This window comes from Lynx rufus, unplaced genomic scaffold (genome assembly GCF_022079265.1).
Source record: "Lynx rufus isolate CCGP_SWC_20201006 ecotype Redwood Valley unplaced genomic scaffold, mLynRuf1.p SCAF_2, whole genome shotgun sequence".
Lineage (NCBI taxonomy): Eukaryota > Metazoa > Chordata > Mammalia > Carnivora > Felidae > Lynx > Lynx rufus.
In genome coordinates this window covers 179634121-179651962 of record NW_025814834.1, presented here as the reverse complement: position 1 = coordinate 179651962, position 17842 = coordinate 179634121, and positions in this window count along the sequence as shown.

Here is a 17842-nt window from a genome sequence, read left to right as displayed (position 1 = left end):
CCCAAATTCCTGGGAGAAGGTGTCTCTACCTAGAAGAGGTATCTATCTGGGGAAAGAGGACAGTGTAGCTGAGCCCACACTCCTCATGTAGAAGTCACGGCTGAAGGACATAACAGAAAGATTTGGAAAGGTCTGCATCCAAAGGGATCCCACACCTGCCCGGCAACTCTTTCTTGCACTTCCAGATTTCAGGTTTCAATGGGATCATTCTCTGTGGAGAAACCTTTGAACAGTACAACCATTCTGCAGGAAGGAGACTATGTACTCAGAAGATTAACTCAAGGGAGAGCATGAGGGTGTCTAGGGAGGAAAGGGCAGGGTTAAGGGAGCCAATCAGGGATGGTGAAGCACTCTGGGACCAGAACCAGGAGAACCAGTCCCACCCACACATGGGCCTGAAGCAGAGAGGCAGGAAGCTGTCATTGCTGAAACCAGAGAGGACTGAAGTCAGCAGCGGAAGGTCAGAGGGGGAGGGACACAGCCACTGTCCAAACTGCAGACAGAGCAAGAAATAACTGGCCACTCTCTCCTCCCACCCAATCTGAAGCCAGAGGACAAGGCACTTGGGTGATGATGGGTTTATAGGGTTCAGCCTCTCAGATCACAGAGCAGGGCAGAGAAGGATGCAGAGAGGACGCAGCTGGGGTGGCACAATAGAAAATACCCAGTCCAGGAGGTTACGACATACTTTTTTAGAACATGATAGGTGTTTAACTCTCAACTTTGTCCTCTCACTCCTGGGAATGTAGTTTGAAGATGATGCAACTTAAAATTTTTATTTGTACTAACTTTGGGAGGCAGTATGGCTTAACGGCAAAGTGTGGGTTTGGGAGGCAAAAAGATCAAGCTACAGACCAGACTCTCCTATTTCTTAGCTTTATGGGATTTGGGGGCATGTGGATTGACCTCTCAAAGCCCCATTTTCTTCATCAGTAATACCTGTCTCCCCATGAAAGAAGTTTTCTTTTCCTTCCCTTCTTCTTTTCTTTTCTTTCTTTCTTTCTTTCTTTCTTTCTTTCTTTCTTTCTTTCCTTCTTTCTTTCTTTCTCTTTCTGCTTCAAATAATTCTTTATTGAGAGGCTTAACTACAACCTTATAAAGTGAAGTGCGTGAGCATGAGGCACCATGGACACACCACAAATGGTTCTTATTTCTATGATTTTTTTCACTATAACATTATCTGTAACAAAAAGTTTAAAAAGTGTGAAAATACCCTAGCTACCTAACAATAGCGATTAAATAATCAAAGCTTGCCATCCCACTCTAAGAACCACAACCATGACTGTCATGGTGAAGACAATGAAACCACAGGAGACAATAGCTCCATTGTAGAAATGACTGAAAGGGAAACGTGGCAAATACTAGGTTTACAATACTTAAAAGTATAACAAACACAAGAGAACATGAAGAAATAGAAATAATCAAAATGGTGAAGATCACGGGTATTTTGTCTGTTTCTTTTGAAAAAAAATATGTTAGGTGATTTTAACAGTATTTATATAAACACAGTATCAAAAATCACACAATTATTTGATCTGAACAAAAGTAACTCCTTCCTAAGGCTGACTGGACTCATTTCCTGTGGCTGTTGTAATAAATGGCCACAAAACACAGTGGCTTAAAAAAACAGAAATCTAGGGGCGCCTGGGTGGCGCAGTCGGTTAAGCGTCCGACTTCAGCCAGGTCACGATCTCGCGGTCCGAGAGTTCGAGCCCCGCGTCGGGCTCTGGGCTGATGGCTCAGAGCCTGGAGCCTGTTTCCCTCTGTGTCTCCCTCTCTCTCTGCCCCACCCCCGTTCATGCTCTGTCTCTCTCTGTCCCAAAAATAAATAAACGTTGAAAAAAAAATTTAAAAAAAAACAAAACAAACAAAAAAAAAAACCCAGAAATCTAGGGGCGCCTGGGTGGCTCAGTCGGTTAAGCGTCCGACTTCGGCTCAGGTCACGATCTCGCGGTCCGTGAGTTCGAGCCCCGCATCAGGCTCTGGGCTGATGGCTCAGAGCCTGGAGCCTGCTTCAGATTCTGTGTCTTCCTCTCTCTCTGCCCCTCCCCCGTTCATGCTCTGTCTCTCTCTGTCCCAAAAATAAATAAATGTTAAAAAAAATTAAAAAAAAAAAAACCAGAAATCTAGCTTATAGTTCTGGAGGCTAGAAGTTCTAAATCAGGATGTCAGCAGGGCCATGCTCCCTCCAGAGGCTCTGTGGGAGAATCCATTCCATGCCTCCCTCCCAGCTTCTGGTGACTGCTGACAATCCTTGGCGCTCTTTGGTCTGTGGCCATGTCCCTCCAATATCTGTCTCCATCTTCACATTGCTTTCTCCTCTGTGTTTGTGTGGTCTCCCTCTAACTCACTCTTACAAGGACACTTGGCATTGGCTATAGGGCCTGTCTGGGTAATTGAGAATGATCCTATCTTAAGATAACATAATTATATCTGCAATGACCCTTTTACCAAATAAGGTCACAGTCACAGCTTCCACGGATTAGGATGTAGACATACCTTTTTTGGGGGGGGAAGGAGGGGAGAGGGTACCATTCAACCATTTAAGAGGATTCAGAAACTGGAGGAAGGGATATTCAGAAACTTGGAGGAAGGAAGCCAGCTGAAACATCAGAACAGATGGTGGGTATTGGAGGAAGCGTCATGGAGGAAACACAAGACAACTTTCCACACAGAAATAATAGAAATATTTGTTGGGTGAACAGAATGAATAGAAAGGAATTGAGGGTGAGCCATAACAGAAGTCTGATATTCTGGACTTGTCTCCCAGCCTCAGTAATAGAACCATGGACTCCAGTGTCTGCTGTCTGTCCATCGTTGTGCTCAACTCCACTCCTCACTTCTTAACCCAGTGTTGCCTCTGGCTTGTATCCTGTTTGATGAACATCTCAAATAGTGTGAAAATGAAAATGAAAATCGGGGATGTGTGTGTACTGAGAGGCTGAATATATAAACAGACAATGGCCAGACCATAATGACAATGGAAGTCTGACCTACAACCCCAGCAGCAACAAGCTTGGTAAGGAAAACCACAAACCTCTACAGTAACCAGCCCAGAACAGTCAAGCTTGGTCAATGACAGTCATCTTTCCTATTCTTTGCCCCTACTTCCAACTCAGGTTAGCCAGAGAAAGCCAAAGACATCCCCAAGCCAATCACATGCAGATGTCCTGCTTCCCTTCAATAGCCTCCAGGCAGAGCACGCTTGAAGGTCTCCTTTTTATTTTACCATAAAGCTTTCCTGCTCAGTGCCTGCCTTTGAATCTCTACCAAATGCAAATGATGGGGGCTGACTCCTTAGGTACAGTAAGCTCTAAAATGATAGCCTCTGTTCTCATTTGGGTCTTTGTTTATTTCCATTGGGAAGTCTCTCCATTCTGCTCAACTGAGTGCACTTAGGTTCCTACCCCTTGGTTATGAGCATTGCTTAGAATGTTTAACCACTAAACCAGTACAGTGCTTGGCACATAGTGGACGCTAAATAAATCAAGTTAATGAATAGCCCTCTAAGTTAAGGTGAACTGCATTGCTGCAACTCCACGTTCTTAGATTAAGTTTAAGAGAGTAAACTTATTTTACTTCATTTTAGGGAGATTCCAATGAACTCTCAGTTATTCTGAATTCTTTGAAAATGGAAATTTTTAGTTAATAGAACTTTCTGGTTGACTCAGTCAGAGAGTCTAAATGCCCTTGAATATGCTCCTCATTGAAAAGACCTTAATCCTTCTTAAAGATGCAGATGTCATGCTATCATTTCATAAATGGTGCTGTGAAAGTCTCAAGTGCCACACAGAATGGGCAGAAGTTGGATGGTGCTGGCTGTGGGGCTACACCCACGTTGGGGGCTATTGTTGAACTAACTCTCCAACTGGAGTTTGTTTTTTTATTATTTATTGCCAATGGAATGGAATGCAAACTGCTTTCATTCTCATTCCTTGATTCTTTTGGTTGTTCAGATTCTGGGTAAATAGGCTGTCAGGCTGTTACTGAGGACTAAGGTTGGAGGCAGCAGAGGTGAGAAAGGCAGAGGACCTGCAGGGAGGGGCCTCAGAAAAGGCTTCTGAGAGGCTGTTGTGCCCATGAGATGCTGGGGCCACAGGACCCTCCACTTCTATTAACTATGCAAGGTGGTAGGCACCATTTCCAAAGCATAGAGAAGACAATTTCTCTGAAAACAGCAAAAGGTTTTCTGACTCTTTTTAAAAAATATTCAAAACATCCTTTTCAAGCTCTGTTTAGCTCTGTTTATAGCTGTGTTTAGAGTGCAGGGCCTTTGGTTGGTCACTATATATTCTGAGTCTTGAATACAATTCTGACTTTCACATCAGCAGGAATTCTGACATGAGAATTTATTTACCATAAAATCCAGAGAATGTTCTTGTCTCCATCTCTCCTTACTTTCCCTCCCCTTCTCCCTCTTCCCATTGTCCCACACGTGTATTAAAATTCTCTTCATTTCCCTGGCATGCTTCTGCCTGTTCTTGTCAGTCTTTGCACATGCTATTCCCACCGCCTGGCACACCCTCTTCTTTCAGTCCACCCCATGAACCAAACAATTCTTTAAGACTAAACAGAAAAGAGGGGGTTCTGGGAAGATGCAGCAGTAAGAAGCATGAGGAATCTGTCTCCCCACTGAGACAACAATTGCACTGGAAGAATCTGTCTGATGTAACTATTTTGGAACTCTGGCTCTGTTCAAGGCTTGCAGATTCCAGGGGAAGACTTGGACAGTAAATTGTAGTGCATTTTAATCACTTTTAGCTCTTAGCACAGTAGCAGCTGCCCACCCCAACCAACCCCCCCCCCCATCTCCAGCCACATGGCAGGCAGCTGTGCCTGTGTTTCTGGAGGAGACTGCACACAACTTGCAAGAGCCAAGGCATGCAAAAAGTGTCCTGTCCCCCAAATATCTGTGCTCTGACACTGACTGCCGCTTCTTATCACAGAAGGTGCAAAGAGGTGGCTGCCATTGCTGTTACACTTCCCCCCACTGTTGCAAGTCCCTCCCCCTCCAGCTGAAGTGATTTGCTGGGAATTTTATGCATTGCTGCCCACCCCCCTTCATTTTTTTCTTCTTTCCCTTTTGGGAGACAGACATTAATGACCGGCTTGTTCAAAAACAACTGAAAAAAACAACTTTCAAGGGAAATTAGACAATGCATGCACAGACCCACAAAAGACCTGAGAAGGTGTGAAGTTTATGCCTCTAGCTGAACCTCACCACGAAGGCAGCCTACAACAATCAAAACAACAAAAACAGTAAATAAAAACAATAACAAAACCCAGCACACCCTGGGGGAGGAGGAGAATCTGATTTCCAGAGTTACCAGATTAATAGATTCAATTGCCCAGTTTTCAGCAAGAACAACAACAAAATCGTAAGACACACAAAGAAACAGGAAGGTATGGCCCTCAAAGGGAAAAAAGTAAATCCACAGAAGTGAGCCTGAAAAAGACCTAACGGCAGGTATGCTGGACAAAGACTTTAAAGCACCCATCATAAAGATGTTCAAAGAACTAAAGGAAGATGTGAAGAAAGTCAAGAAAATGATGTATGAAGTGAAAATGGCAGTAAGGAGAAAGAAAACTTAAAAATCAAAAAGAAATTCTGAAGCTGAAAAAAGCAGTAACAAATGAAAAAAAAAAATCACTAGAGGAATTCAAAGTCAGATTAGAGCTGGCAGAAGAAAGGATAAGTGAACTTGAAGCTAGGCCAAAAGAAACTTCTTCCTATGAATATGTCCTGGCCCCGGGATAAGAGGACAATGGATGGCATGACCTATGTGGGCAATACAGGGCTGGACACATTCCCTGAAATTTTTCCCAAAGTGACCCTGTTGGAGTGTGAAAATAACAGAGAGAGAGAGAGAGAGAGAGAGAGAGGGAGAATGTCTCTATTGCAGAGGGACTACCCATGTCAGGAATGAGGCTGATTTCTTAGAGTACTGTGATGGCTAATTTAATGCATCAATTTGGCTGGGTCATGGTGCCCAGATATTTGATCAAACATTATCCTGGATGTTTCTGTGAGGGTGTTTTTGCATGAGATTAACATTTAAATTGGTGGACTTTGGGTAAAGCAGACAGCTCTCCATAACGTGAGTGAACTTCATCTAATAAGCTGAAGGCCTAGATAGAACAAAAACTGATCTCCCCTGAAAAAGAAAGAATTCTATCAGCAGATGGCCTTTGGACTTGAACTGTGACTCTTGCCTGGGTCTTCGGCTGCTGGCCTACCCTGTAGATCTTTGGACTTGCACCTCCATAATCATATGAGTCAGTTCCTTAAAACAAATCTATCTCTCTGTCTCTCTCTCCCCTTCCCTTCATACACCGCCCCCCACCCGACCCCTACACACACATATATATACATATTGGTTCTGTTTCTCTGTAGAACCCTGATCAATACAAGTACCTTCCAGGCTAAGAAGTCAAGATAGGAACCAATCAACCACAGCAGAATGTCAGAAGTCCCATTGGAATAAATATTTGTCGACCCTTGTGCAAACATGGTAAACTATCCAAGCAGGAAGCCAGTTCAGGATGCAGCAGAATGCCATCCCCAACTCCTTCCACGAACCCCTCACCCCATGCAAATCCATTTAGTGACCGATCCTTTCTTTTTCCTGCATTTCGTCTCTCCTCCTGCTACCACCCTAATCCGAGCCATCCAGACAAATCCCCTGCCTGTTACACAGGGCCCTTTACATCCTAAACACTGCTGGCTTCCAGCTTTGATCCCTGCCGGTCCCAATGTTTTCTCCCCACGCCAGCTGGCAGATCTCCTCACCACTGCTCACGTGGTTCGTGATCTTTTATGCCTCTGTGTTTTTCAGTCACCTCACACATTTCTGATGAGGACTGCCCTTGTGTACGACCCTGTGCTAAGAGCTGACCACGCAGTTGTAGGCCTCAGGCACTCTAGTCTGGGGGAGAGATGGGCCTGGGAGCATGTAGGTGCAACCTCAGGCTGCCAGGGCCCGAGAGGGGCCCGCACAGGCTACAGATGGAGGCAAAGCAGCACGGAGTATGGGCACTTCACAGAAGGCAGGGACATCATAGTGTCACCCACACTTCCCTCTGCTGCCTGTGCCTCTTGCCCAGGGAACTTGTTCCACGGCTCCGTATCAGTTACGTATCATCTCTGCTCAGAAGAGCCTGCTGTGGCCTCACTGCTCTCTCCAGGGACCATCCGCTCTCTCTCTCCTGGGCTCCCTAACATTTCGTATTTACCACCTTCCTCACTTCCCACGTTGAGTACTCATACTCAACTGCTCGTCGAGCTTACTCTGTGCTGAGATGCTGCTGGCCCAGCAACCACCCTGTGCAGAAGGTACTGGCATATTGCCCTCCGCTCACAGGGGTTACATTCCTTGCTCAGTGGCTCGTGGTTTGGGAGCTTAATCATTTGAGGCCCCAGGGCTGAGCACCCTTTCTGGGACACGGTAGGTAGTAAATGTTTGTTAAACGGAACTACAGTATGTCTTTCCAAGTGCACGGCTTTGCAAGCTGAACGGAACGGAATAAAGTAAACTAGACGTATGTTTCAGGAAAGACTTCAAAAGCAGAGTCCGTTTGTTGTTGTTCTTTTCTGCCATCACTGACATTTCTCACTGGCTGGGGGAGGCCCAGGAGAGAGAAACCAGATCGCCCCCTCATTGGTTCAGGTCACCGCACCTTGCCACCACCAGCCAAAACGGTGTGGAATTCTGCAGCTTCGGGAACCGCCCTGGCAAGAAACACTCCCTGGCGCCAGGTTCCTCCCCCTTCTGTGTGCCAGTTGGGGTCTCTCCTGGCTGGAGCTGGCCCCGCTGAATGCCAGACATCTGCAGACAGGATTTGCAAACAACTGGCTCAACGTTCTGAACTTTTGTGATCTCATCCAAATGCCTGACTGTGGGGGGCAGGCTTGTTTTCCTAGGCTACCAGCTCCAGAGGGGTGGAGGTGGGGGTGGGGGTGGAAATTACACTAGACTTGGACCCAGAGGCCTGGGGTTAGTTCTCAGCCCTGCCACTTTACAGCTAAATGATGCTGAACCTCAGTTTCCTTCACCATAAAGTGGAAATGGTGACTGTTCCTACCTCACAGGGTTGTTATGAGAAGTAAGACGATACATGTGGGACATGCTCTTGACTGCTTTTTGCTGTAACGTGCAAGGGATCGTCAGTAATTCAAAGAAGCCAGAGTTCCTCAAGCCACAGTCTCAGGGCGACGTACCCACCGCGGCGAGCACGCCCTTAACAGCAAACGCCAAGATGTCTAGACAACCCAGTCGGTTTATCTGAGTTCATTACTGAGATCCGCATAACAGAGAAACTGCTTGTTGAGTTGATTGGACCAGATTTAGTTATTTATAGAGGCGCCTTGGAACTGGACCAGGATCTGGAGGCAGAAATACTGGAAATGAATCCTAGATCCCCAATTTCTGTTTGTGTAATTGTGAGCATGGTTTTTCAGCTCTAAAATTGGGACTATAATCTCTACTTTGCACGCGCCCTGTGACCCAGCAAGTCCGCCCTTTATTTCCCACGGAAGTTCTCTTACAGGAGATACAGAAGGGGATGTCTAGGAGGATATTCATCGTGACGGTGTCTGTGGTAGCGGACAGAAGAGGTACTGAAGGTTTTCCCTGCCAGAGGGATGGACAAGTAAGCTGTGGGGCCAGCAACTGTGCGGTTGAGACAGCAGGTGAGGCAGTGGACCAGACACACATACAGCAATGTGACTCTTCAAAACAGTGTTGGGAAAAAACGTAAGAGGCGGAACATATGTATCACAATAGCATGGAGAGAAATACAAAACACAAGCACGCACAAAACAAGAGGACATATTTCACAAGAATACCTGCGTATGTATAGAGATATCAAAGACGTGAGACTAGATGCCTATGAGAGGAGATGAAGAGGGGTGGCGATTAGTGAAGGGGGTTAGGGGATCAAACCAGAAAAGAGCATCGCACAGACCAATGACAACGGGCTACTCACCGAGAGGCACGATCAACTCAGCTTCCTGCATCAGAAATTAAAAAGAAATCCCTACCTCTTAAAAACTGAGAACAAACTGAGGGTTGATGGGGGGTGGGAGGGAGGGGAGGGTGGGTGATGGGCATTGAGGAGGGCACCTTTTGGGATGAGCACTGGGTGTTGTATGGAAACCAATTTGACAATAAACTTCATATATTGAAAAAAAAAAAAAAAAAGAAAGAAAGAAATCCCTACCAGCACGCCTGGGTGGATCAGTCAGTGAAGCGTCCAGCTTCGCCTCAGGTCATGATCTCACGGTTCACGAGTTAGAGCTCCTCATCAGGCGCTGTGCTGACAGCTTGGAGCCTGCTTCGGATTCTGCGTCTCCCTCGCTCTCTGCCCCTCCCCCACTCGTGCTCTGTCTCTCTCTCTCTTAAAAGTAAATAAACATGAAAAAATTAATTTAAAAAAAAAAAAGAAAAGAAACCTCTACCTCGAAGTGTTGTCAGAATTATACATAATGTCCACATAGGTCCCTGGCTCGGTACTTGACATATGGGAGATGTCCAGCCACTGCTGCTGTTTTTATTATGCACTCATTGAACACCTAATATACCATGTATCTACTTCGTGCTGGGTGCCGTGCAAGGAGCTATGGAAGAGATAAAGACTGGGTGTCTCTCAGGCACTGGAGAGATCATGCTGTCAGACCCCCCTCACTTTCCAGAATAAGGCTACAAAAAGTGACTTGCCCAAGGTCACATAGCAAATTAGTGACTAAGTTAAGGGCAACTGTCCAGGTCTCCAGGGCTCTTTCTAGAGCTTCATCAAAGCCAGGACCTCTGAATCCTAGACCACTGAGAGGCTTGTATTGCTTGTTCTATCACCCCGACAATCCTCCCTGAGGCTCCTCTTTTGTTTATATACCCAGGGGTGTGTGTGCGTGTGTGTGTGTGTGTGTGTGTGTGTGTGTGTGAGGGAGAGAGAGAGAGGGAGAAAAGTAAATTAATAAACTCTTTTAAAAATGCAGTTTGAGGGGTGTCTGGATGGCTTAATCGGTTGAACACCTGACTCTTGATTTCGGCTCAGGTCATAATCTCATGGTTTGTGGGATCAAGCCCTGCATTGGAATCTGTGTTAAGCATGGAGCCTGCTTAAGAGTCTCTTTCCCTCTGCCCCTCTCCCCCGCTCCTGCACTCACTCTCTCTCTAAAAAATAAATAAAAATAACGCAATTTGGTAGCCAAAACCTTTTAGGTCTATGGGGAAAAAACAGAAAGGTTTTGAAGGCGGGCAGAGACAGACCTCCAAGAAGTCCCTCCTGCCCTCCCTCTTCTGGGCCTGAACTGCTGCGTTAGCAGGTCCCGGGTCAGAGTCTCCCAATCAGAAGCAACCTCCACCCCCCAGCCCTCAAACTGGCCCCGTTAAATCTTTCCACTTAAATGCTGCTCTGAGGAGAGGGAGAAATGTCCCTGTAACCTTATTTCCTTTCTCACCCTTTTACTCATCCTTAAAATATCCCGTTCCCCGGAGACGGCAAGAGAGCCTCCAGAGAAGTCTCTAATGGAGTGCAGCTCCCTGAGGTTTTGGTGGAGGGGTGGGGAGAACTCTGGGCCTGGCTCATGGAGTGCTGTGTCCAGGGATGTGAGGAGGTGGTCAGAGAAGCCCAGAGGAGACATAGACATGGCAAAGGAGAGGAACAGGTCCCTGAAGACTCTGCCAATGTCTTGCCAGCCTTGATTCATGAGGCTATAAGAGACTTTCCTACGATTTCAGGAAAATTCAAGTTTTCTCATGGATTTCAAAATAAGATTGGCAAGGAACAGAATAACACGCTGATTTTCCGAGAAGACATGGTTAGTTTCGTGTCAGATATGAATAGAGATGAAGAGGAAAGAATTCTCTCTGTGATGGGAAGTCTCCATCTCCCGGGGATCTGGCACAGCCCCATGGCATTGCTGAGGAGGAGAAGTGAGGCTAACATTGAACGAGCACTTACTCTGTTCCGGGGACTGTGATAAGCCCCTACTAGATCGCTACCATTTAGCTCTCACACAGCAGCCCTGTGAACCAGGCACTGCGGGGTGCGCATTTTTCTGATAAGACGCAGAGAGTTCATGAGTTGCCCAAAATCACACTGCTGGGAAGTGGTGGGAACAGGATTTGAACCCAGGTTGCCTCACTCCATGGTCCATGGGCCTAACTGCTAAATGAACCAGCAGCTAGGTCATAGTCTGGTTACTAGAGATCTCCCAGCATATGGCTGAGAATGTGAGATAAACAAACCCTTTCTATTCAGGGCAGGGATCCCAAGTGCCCCCATCACTCACTGCTCATTTTCCCTGAAGAATGCTTCTTAGGGAAATGCATTCTAGGAAAACATCAGTCAACAGCCCTCTGGAGAATACTTTTGCTTTATATTATCTCAGTATTATCTCTAATATTTTATGGTGTGGTCTCTGCTAATGAACAGCAGAGGATATCACTGGGTGTTACACAGCTAATCCCCTTTATTGTAATCAATTCAGTAGCACTACTGCTTATGGAATGTCTGGATGACACTGTTATAAGATATTTAAAGAGATTTGAAGGCACAAAAACGAAATAAAAGCCACCACAATTACTGGAAGAAATTCTGTAAACCACAGCCTAGTTGAGACAATACTGGTAGGACCCAGCAAGGATTTCCGTTTACTGGCTAATGTGGCGCCACCGTGTGGCAGGAATGTAAACACCAGTCACAATATATCCCTGCTTTGAAATTGTGTCCTAAGTTTTTTAAATTAAATTAAATTAATTTATTGTTGTTATTATTTTTTTTTTTGAGAGAGAGAGAGAGAGAGAGTCAGGGAGAGGGACAGGGAGAGAGGGAGAAAGAATCCCAAGCAGTCTCCACACTCAGTGTGGAGCCCTATTCAGGGCTCAATCCCACTGTTCTGGGATCATGACCTGAGCGGAAATCAAGAGTCAGAGGCTCAACCGACTGAGCCACCCAGGTGCCCCCTGATTAAGATTTTTTTTTTCATTCCAGTGAGTTGCATTATTTTAAAGTTGTATACATAAAGTCAAGCTTTATTGTTATATCATATTACACTATTATCAAGGAGCCTGTAAAGTACAACATGGGTGACCTGTAGATCACGGTTCAACATTGCTCCTCTTGCATGTTCAACTGATTAAAGAAGCTATGTGAAGTAGATGAGAATTCTGATAATCTGACATTAGGTGCATTAGAGAGGCCTTGGCTGCACCCCATCTGGCAGGTCCTCAAAAATATGGTAACGAATTAACTTAGAGAAGCACTCTGAAATTGAACCAAAGAACCTTGGGATTTCTGGGCCAAAAAGAACGTGTCAGACAATATGGTGACCCTTCAGGAAGGTACATGTTATCACGTGACTTTCTTCACAGTCACAAGCTTGCTCTGGCTCAGTCAGCTGTCTTTAAATAAGTCTCATTTGGGGCACTTGGGTGGCTCTGTTGGTTAAGTGTCTGACTCTTGATTTCAGCTCAAGTCATGATCTCATGGTTCATGGGATCAAGCCCCACATAGGGCTCTGTGCTGACAGCATGGAGCCTGCTTGTGATTCTCTCTCTCCCTCTCTCTCTGCCCCTCCCCCGTTCCTCCTCCTCCTCCTCCTTCTTCTTCTTCTTCTCTCTCTCTCTCTCTCTCTCTCTCTCTCTCTCTCAAAAACAAAAACATTAAATAAATCTCATTTGGGAGCCCATCCTGGATGGATTTCACTGGTCAAACTCTTAGAGTTCTGGGAACACTTGTTGGGAACCACATATAGATACAGTGCATGGCATAGGGTGCAGTCAATACTTTTTGGTTTCTTTTCCTTTTACTAGTTGAAGTGTGCTTTGTAAATGACAAAGTGACAAATGTACAAATGTCATTGACAAACGTTCCTGGTTAGAATGAGGTAGGTGGTACTGGTCCAATGGAAGAGACCAGTGTTTCTCAGAGACTAATGTATCTATGACTCACCTGGAGATCTGTCTACCCTGTGCCTCCACCATTTCCCTTCAATGTGTCATTACTATCTGTCTATATCATATCTCTCTCCACCTGTCAGTCATTCACCTACCTATCCCAACAGCTCTCTGCACCCAGGGGTCTGTCCCTTTACCCTTTCTCAGATAACATTGTTAACTGTTAACTATGAATAATTGGAATGCGAATATTGGCCAGCTCTTTTATTTCAAATCTAAATTGTTCCAAACGCCATCATTTTATTGGCCTCTCTAGAGATACTCATTATCTTGGACGGGAATCTTTGCATTTCCTCTGGGTCACTGTTAGAAAGCACTGATCTCACTGTAAAGCTGGAAATTGTGTGTGATTTTTATTTTAAAAACATTTTTAACATTTATTTTTTTGAGAGAGAGACAGAGGGTGAGCAGGGGAGGGGGAGAGAAATTGGGAGACCCAGAATCCGAAGCAGGCTCCAGGCTCCGAGCTGTCAGTACAGAGTCCGATGTGCGGCTCCAACTCACAAACCATGAGATAACGACCTGAGCCAAAGTCTGACACTTAACTGACTGAACCACCCAGGCGCCCCTGTGTGTGATTTTTAAAATGCTAAATTCTTGACATCAGTTCTTTGTCAGTTTGTTCTTTTCTCGTATAATCTTAAAAAAAATCTGACTGAGGTTTCTGTGTGGTTGAATTCTGTGAAGTTTTTACTAACCCAGCGCACACACACACACTCCCATTAAAGTTCTTGCCCGTTGAAATTGCCAAAGGGGCACAAGAGAACAAGGCCTGAGGACGCAGTGAGGACAAAGATTTCCATTGGAAAATGGTCTTGTATAATAATCCCATCATATCGAGGAGATAGGACAAAGCCATTATTTTTGTGCCTTGAGACTCACCTTCCCTCTTTCTGCCCAGTGCTGACTTGGGGCTATGGGCGGAGAGGCCTGCTCCTACCAGGGAAGTCCACGAGTGAAAACGGCCACGGCTGGAGGATGCTGAAGTCGAGCTTAATCTTCCTCACTTTGGAAGAGCTGAGTGCACACAGGAGTGAAGCAGAAGTCAGGAATCTATTGCCACAGGGTCCAGAGACGGGCAGGGCTTCCTCAGGAGGTACTCTCAGCTGTGGGTGAACGCTCCACCTCGCTCCAGCCCAACTCTGGCCCCTTCGTAGCCACATTCTCCATTGTATGCTTGTAGCCAAGGACCCGGAGGCCTGCCAGCTCAGATGACCAGAACCCATGTCTCAGATGCATGAACTTGGTCCTCTGGACCCCGCAAAAGGTGCACCTTCTACTACCTGAAGACTCTGCAAGGTCTTTACGCTCTGGCCCTCTTTTTTTTCCTCCAGTAGTTCTGGGCAATGCTTCAAAAAGTGGATGTCAGGTTAGTTATAAGTTAAAAGGAACAGGTTTTTTTCTTCACATACCACGATTCCTCACTCACTGGTTTAATCAAATATCTAGTGTACTCACATATGAGTTTGTTTGTTTGTTTTTAAATATTTATTTATTGGGGGCAGGGGAAGAGAGCAGAGAGCCCAGTGTGGGGCTCGAATTCACAAACCATGAGATCATGGCCTGAGCCAAAGTCAGACCTTTAACTGAGCCACCCTTTTTGTTTGTTTTTTAAGTTTATTTATTTATTTTGAGAGAGAGAGGAGAGGGCGGGGGAGGGGCAGAGAGAGGAGAGAGAGAATCGCAAGTAGGTTCCACACTGTCAGCGCAGAGCCCAACGCAGGGCTCCAGCTCACCAACTGTTCATGAGATCATGACCTGAGCTGAAAGCAAGAGATGGATGCTTAGCCGACTGAGCCACCCAGGTGCTCCCTCATATGAGTTTAAAAAGTTTTTTTTTTTGTTGTTTTCATGAGTGTATTATTCAGGGTTCTCTAGAGAAACAGAAGCAAAAGAATATATATAGATATACAGAAAGAGATTTATTATGAGGTATTGGCTCACAAGATTATGGAGGCTGGAAGCCCAGGAAAGCTGATGATGTAGCTCCAGTCCAAACCTGAAGGCCTGAGAACCAGGGGTACCGATGTTCTTGGGCAGGAGAAGATGGAAATCCAGTTCAAGCGGATAACAAACGTACCCTCCCTCTGCCTTTTTGTTCTGTCCAGACTGTCATTGGATTGGATGATGCCCACCTGCCCTGGAGAGGGCAATCTTCTTTACTCAGTCTGCTGATTCAAACGCTAATCTCTTCCAGAAACCCTTTCACAGACACACCAGAAGTAATGTTTTACAAGCTACCTGAGCATCCCTTAGCCCAGTCAAGTTGGTGCATAACATTCACCATCACAGTGGAGCAGGGAGTGTATTTTTTATACTTGGGTTTCAATTTTTTGTACTTAAATACTTTCTCACATACTGTTTCTCTTTAAAGGTTTGGAGTTCGTGATGACAAATCCTGCTGAGTGAATTTTTGAGGGCTGGCCTGTGACTTTCCTTATTTCAGGCAACATTTGGTCCAGGTAAGAGCCAGCAGAACTGAAGAACTTGGGACCGCCAGGCCAACTGGAGTTGCTAGTTCCTGTCATTTCTTTCAACACCTAGATCTCTTTTTCATTGAAATGTGAACTCTTCTGATGCTTATTTAAAATTCATTGTCCTTAAGAATTTTGATTTTGAATAAGAATATTACTTTAAAAAAGAAGAATATTACTTTAACCTGGCCAAGTTCTGCTTTTTCATATTAATTTGAAACAAAGCAGAACTCTGGGATTACTTCAATACAAACAATTTATTCTTCAGGATTTTTCTCTAAGTAGAGGAACTTTCTTGACTCCTACACAGCAAAAGTTGGTGTTTCCAGTCTTCCAGCTCAGGGGTACCCTTGATGTGATACAGGCACCAAGGCCATCCTGAAGAAAAGCATATCTCCATGATATGCCTGCGTTCAACACGTGGGGACATAAACAAAAACAAGATCCCTGCCTTGGAGGACCTCAAAAAGTTTACTGTGAGAGATGAACTATTAATTAAATGAGTCAGGTTTCACATGTATGACAGTAAAGGAGGATGAAAAGTGCTGTGGAGCCATAGAGGGAGGGATGTGTTCTTGTGGGAGGAGAAAGGATGAGGCTCGAGAAGGACTTCATAGAGGTTGTGTGTTTTGAAGTGGCGTTTGAAGGATGTTGAGGTGTACTAGGCAGAGATGCATGAAAGAATATTCTAGAAGGAGGCACAGTTAAACAAAAGGCCACGGAATAAGGACAAGTTCTGGGAATGCTGAGTCATTCAGTGTTACTACGGCATAGGGTCCTTGGGGTGACCCGATGGGGTTAAGAAGCAAAAATTCTTCTCCCCTTCAAGGTCCTTCTAGCTGGACTAAGAATCAAATTGATATGAGACAGAATAACAGGAGTAAATCAGATTCAGTAGTGTACATATGGGGAATCCACGCAGACATGGATATTCCAAAGGCAGTCAGGCGAAATGAGGTATGTACATCATCCTGAACTAAGGAGAAGAGGCCTAGGAGTCTGGGGCTTCAGAGGAAAGAAATACACTTCACAGGACGGTAAGAAGAAGAACAGATGTTGGCTAAATTCGACGTTTGCCCTTACAGATGGGTCACTCAGATAAAATTTATCTCTGCTAATAACCCTTGTTCTGGGACCCTCCCTGCCCCCCGCCAATTTAGATTCTTTTATGTAGTTAAAGGAGAGGTAAAAGTTACTCTTGAGTCTGCAGGGTCTCAAATGCCTTCAGCTCAAAATAATCTTCATGCCAGAGTGGTCCATCTTGGGGCAGCCTGCCTTTGACCCTACTATGGGGATTGGAGAAGCAGGTGGGGACCAGAATTAGAAGGCCTTGGCTATTGGTGTGAGGGGTTAGATTTGTTCCAATCAGCCATGCGCCCACAGAAGGCTCTGGAGCCCCTCTTTCAGCTGTTATATTGGATGAGCACTATTCCTTAGCTCTCTGTCTCTAAAATGTTTATTTTGAGAGAGAGTGCATGCACACACACGCAAGCAGGGGAGGGGCGGAGAGAGAGGGATTCTCTCAAACAGGTGCCGCACTCTCAGCGCAGAGCCAGACGTGGGGCTCAATCCCATGAACTGTGAGACCATGACCTGAGCCGAAATCCAGAGTCAGAGACTTAACTGGCTGAGCCACCCAGGCTCGCCAGCCCTCTGTCACTAGAAGTAAGCCACTGTCCTTCTACTGGGTCTGCTGTTTCTTCTGGTTTCTCTGATCTCCTTAGCTCTACACAGCTCCTAATGTTTGCTTCAGGTTTCAAGGCTTTCAAAACTGGATTTGATGGAATGTTCTAATTTAGAAAAGAATTTCTATTCTCTCTCTGGCTCTATACATTGTAGGCAAATGGCACTGATGTTTTAGGTTTGGGTCAGCTCTGTCTGTTCTCCCTTCAGGGAAGGAGGATTAGATATTCAGTATCTTTGAGTTTCATGTTCAGTTCTTAAGGATTTGTAGTCACCACCGAATGAATGAGTGTTAGAGCTGGTTAGTGATCTTCCTGTTCAACCAGGGGTATGGGGTACCTAACCGGATTAAAGACAGGGCTGAGACAAAAACTCAGGTCTTTTGACTCCCAGTCTAGTGCTCTTTCTGATGTGCTCCGGCCACTGCCACTGTTTATAGACAACTATGGGGCAGACCAAATGTACCTGGCTACTTCAAACACACAGGGCCGTGACTGACAGCTGGAGCTAAGAAAAGGCCAAGTTCCCAGAATGGAATTCTGTCCCTCAAGCCAGCCAACACGGTTTTATGTCTTTTGATACCTTCCTTTCTTGTGAAATGGGAGCAGAGCCTTCAGCTCTTCTTCAGCTGCAGCTGAGAGCAGGGATTAGACTGTGGTTGGGGTTATTTGTTTTGTGAGGGACAACAGGTCTCTGTTCAGTTGTATCATCTTAGAGTCAGGGTTG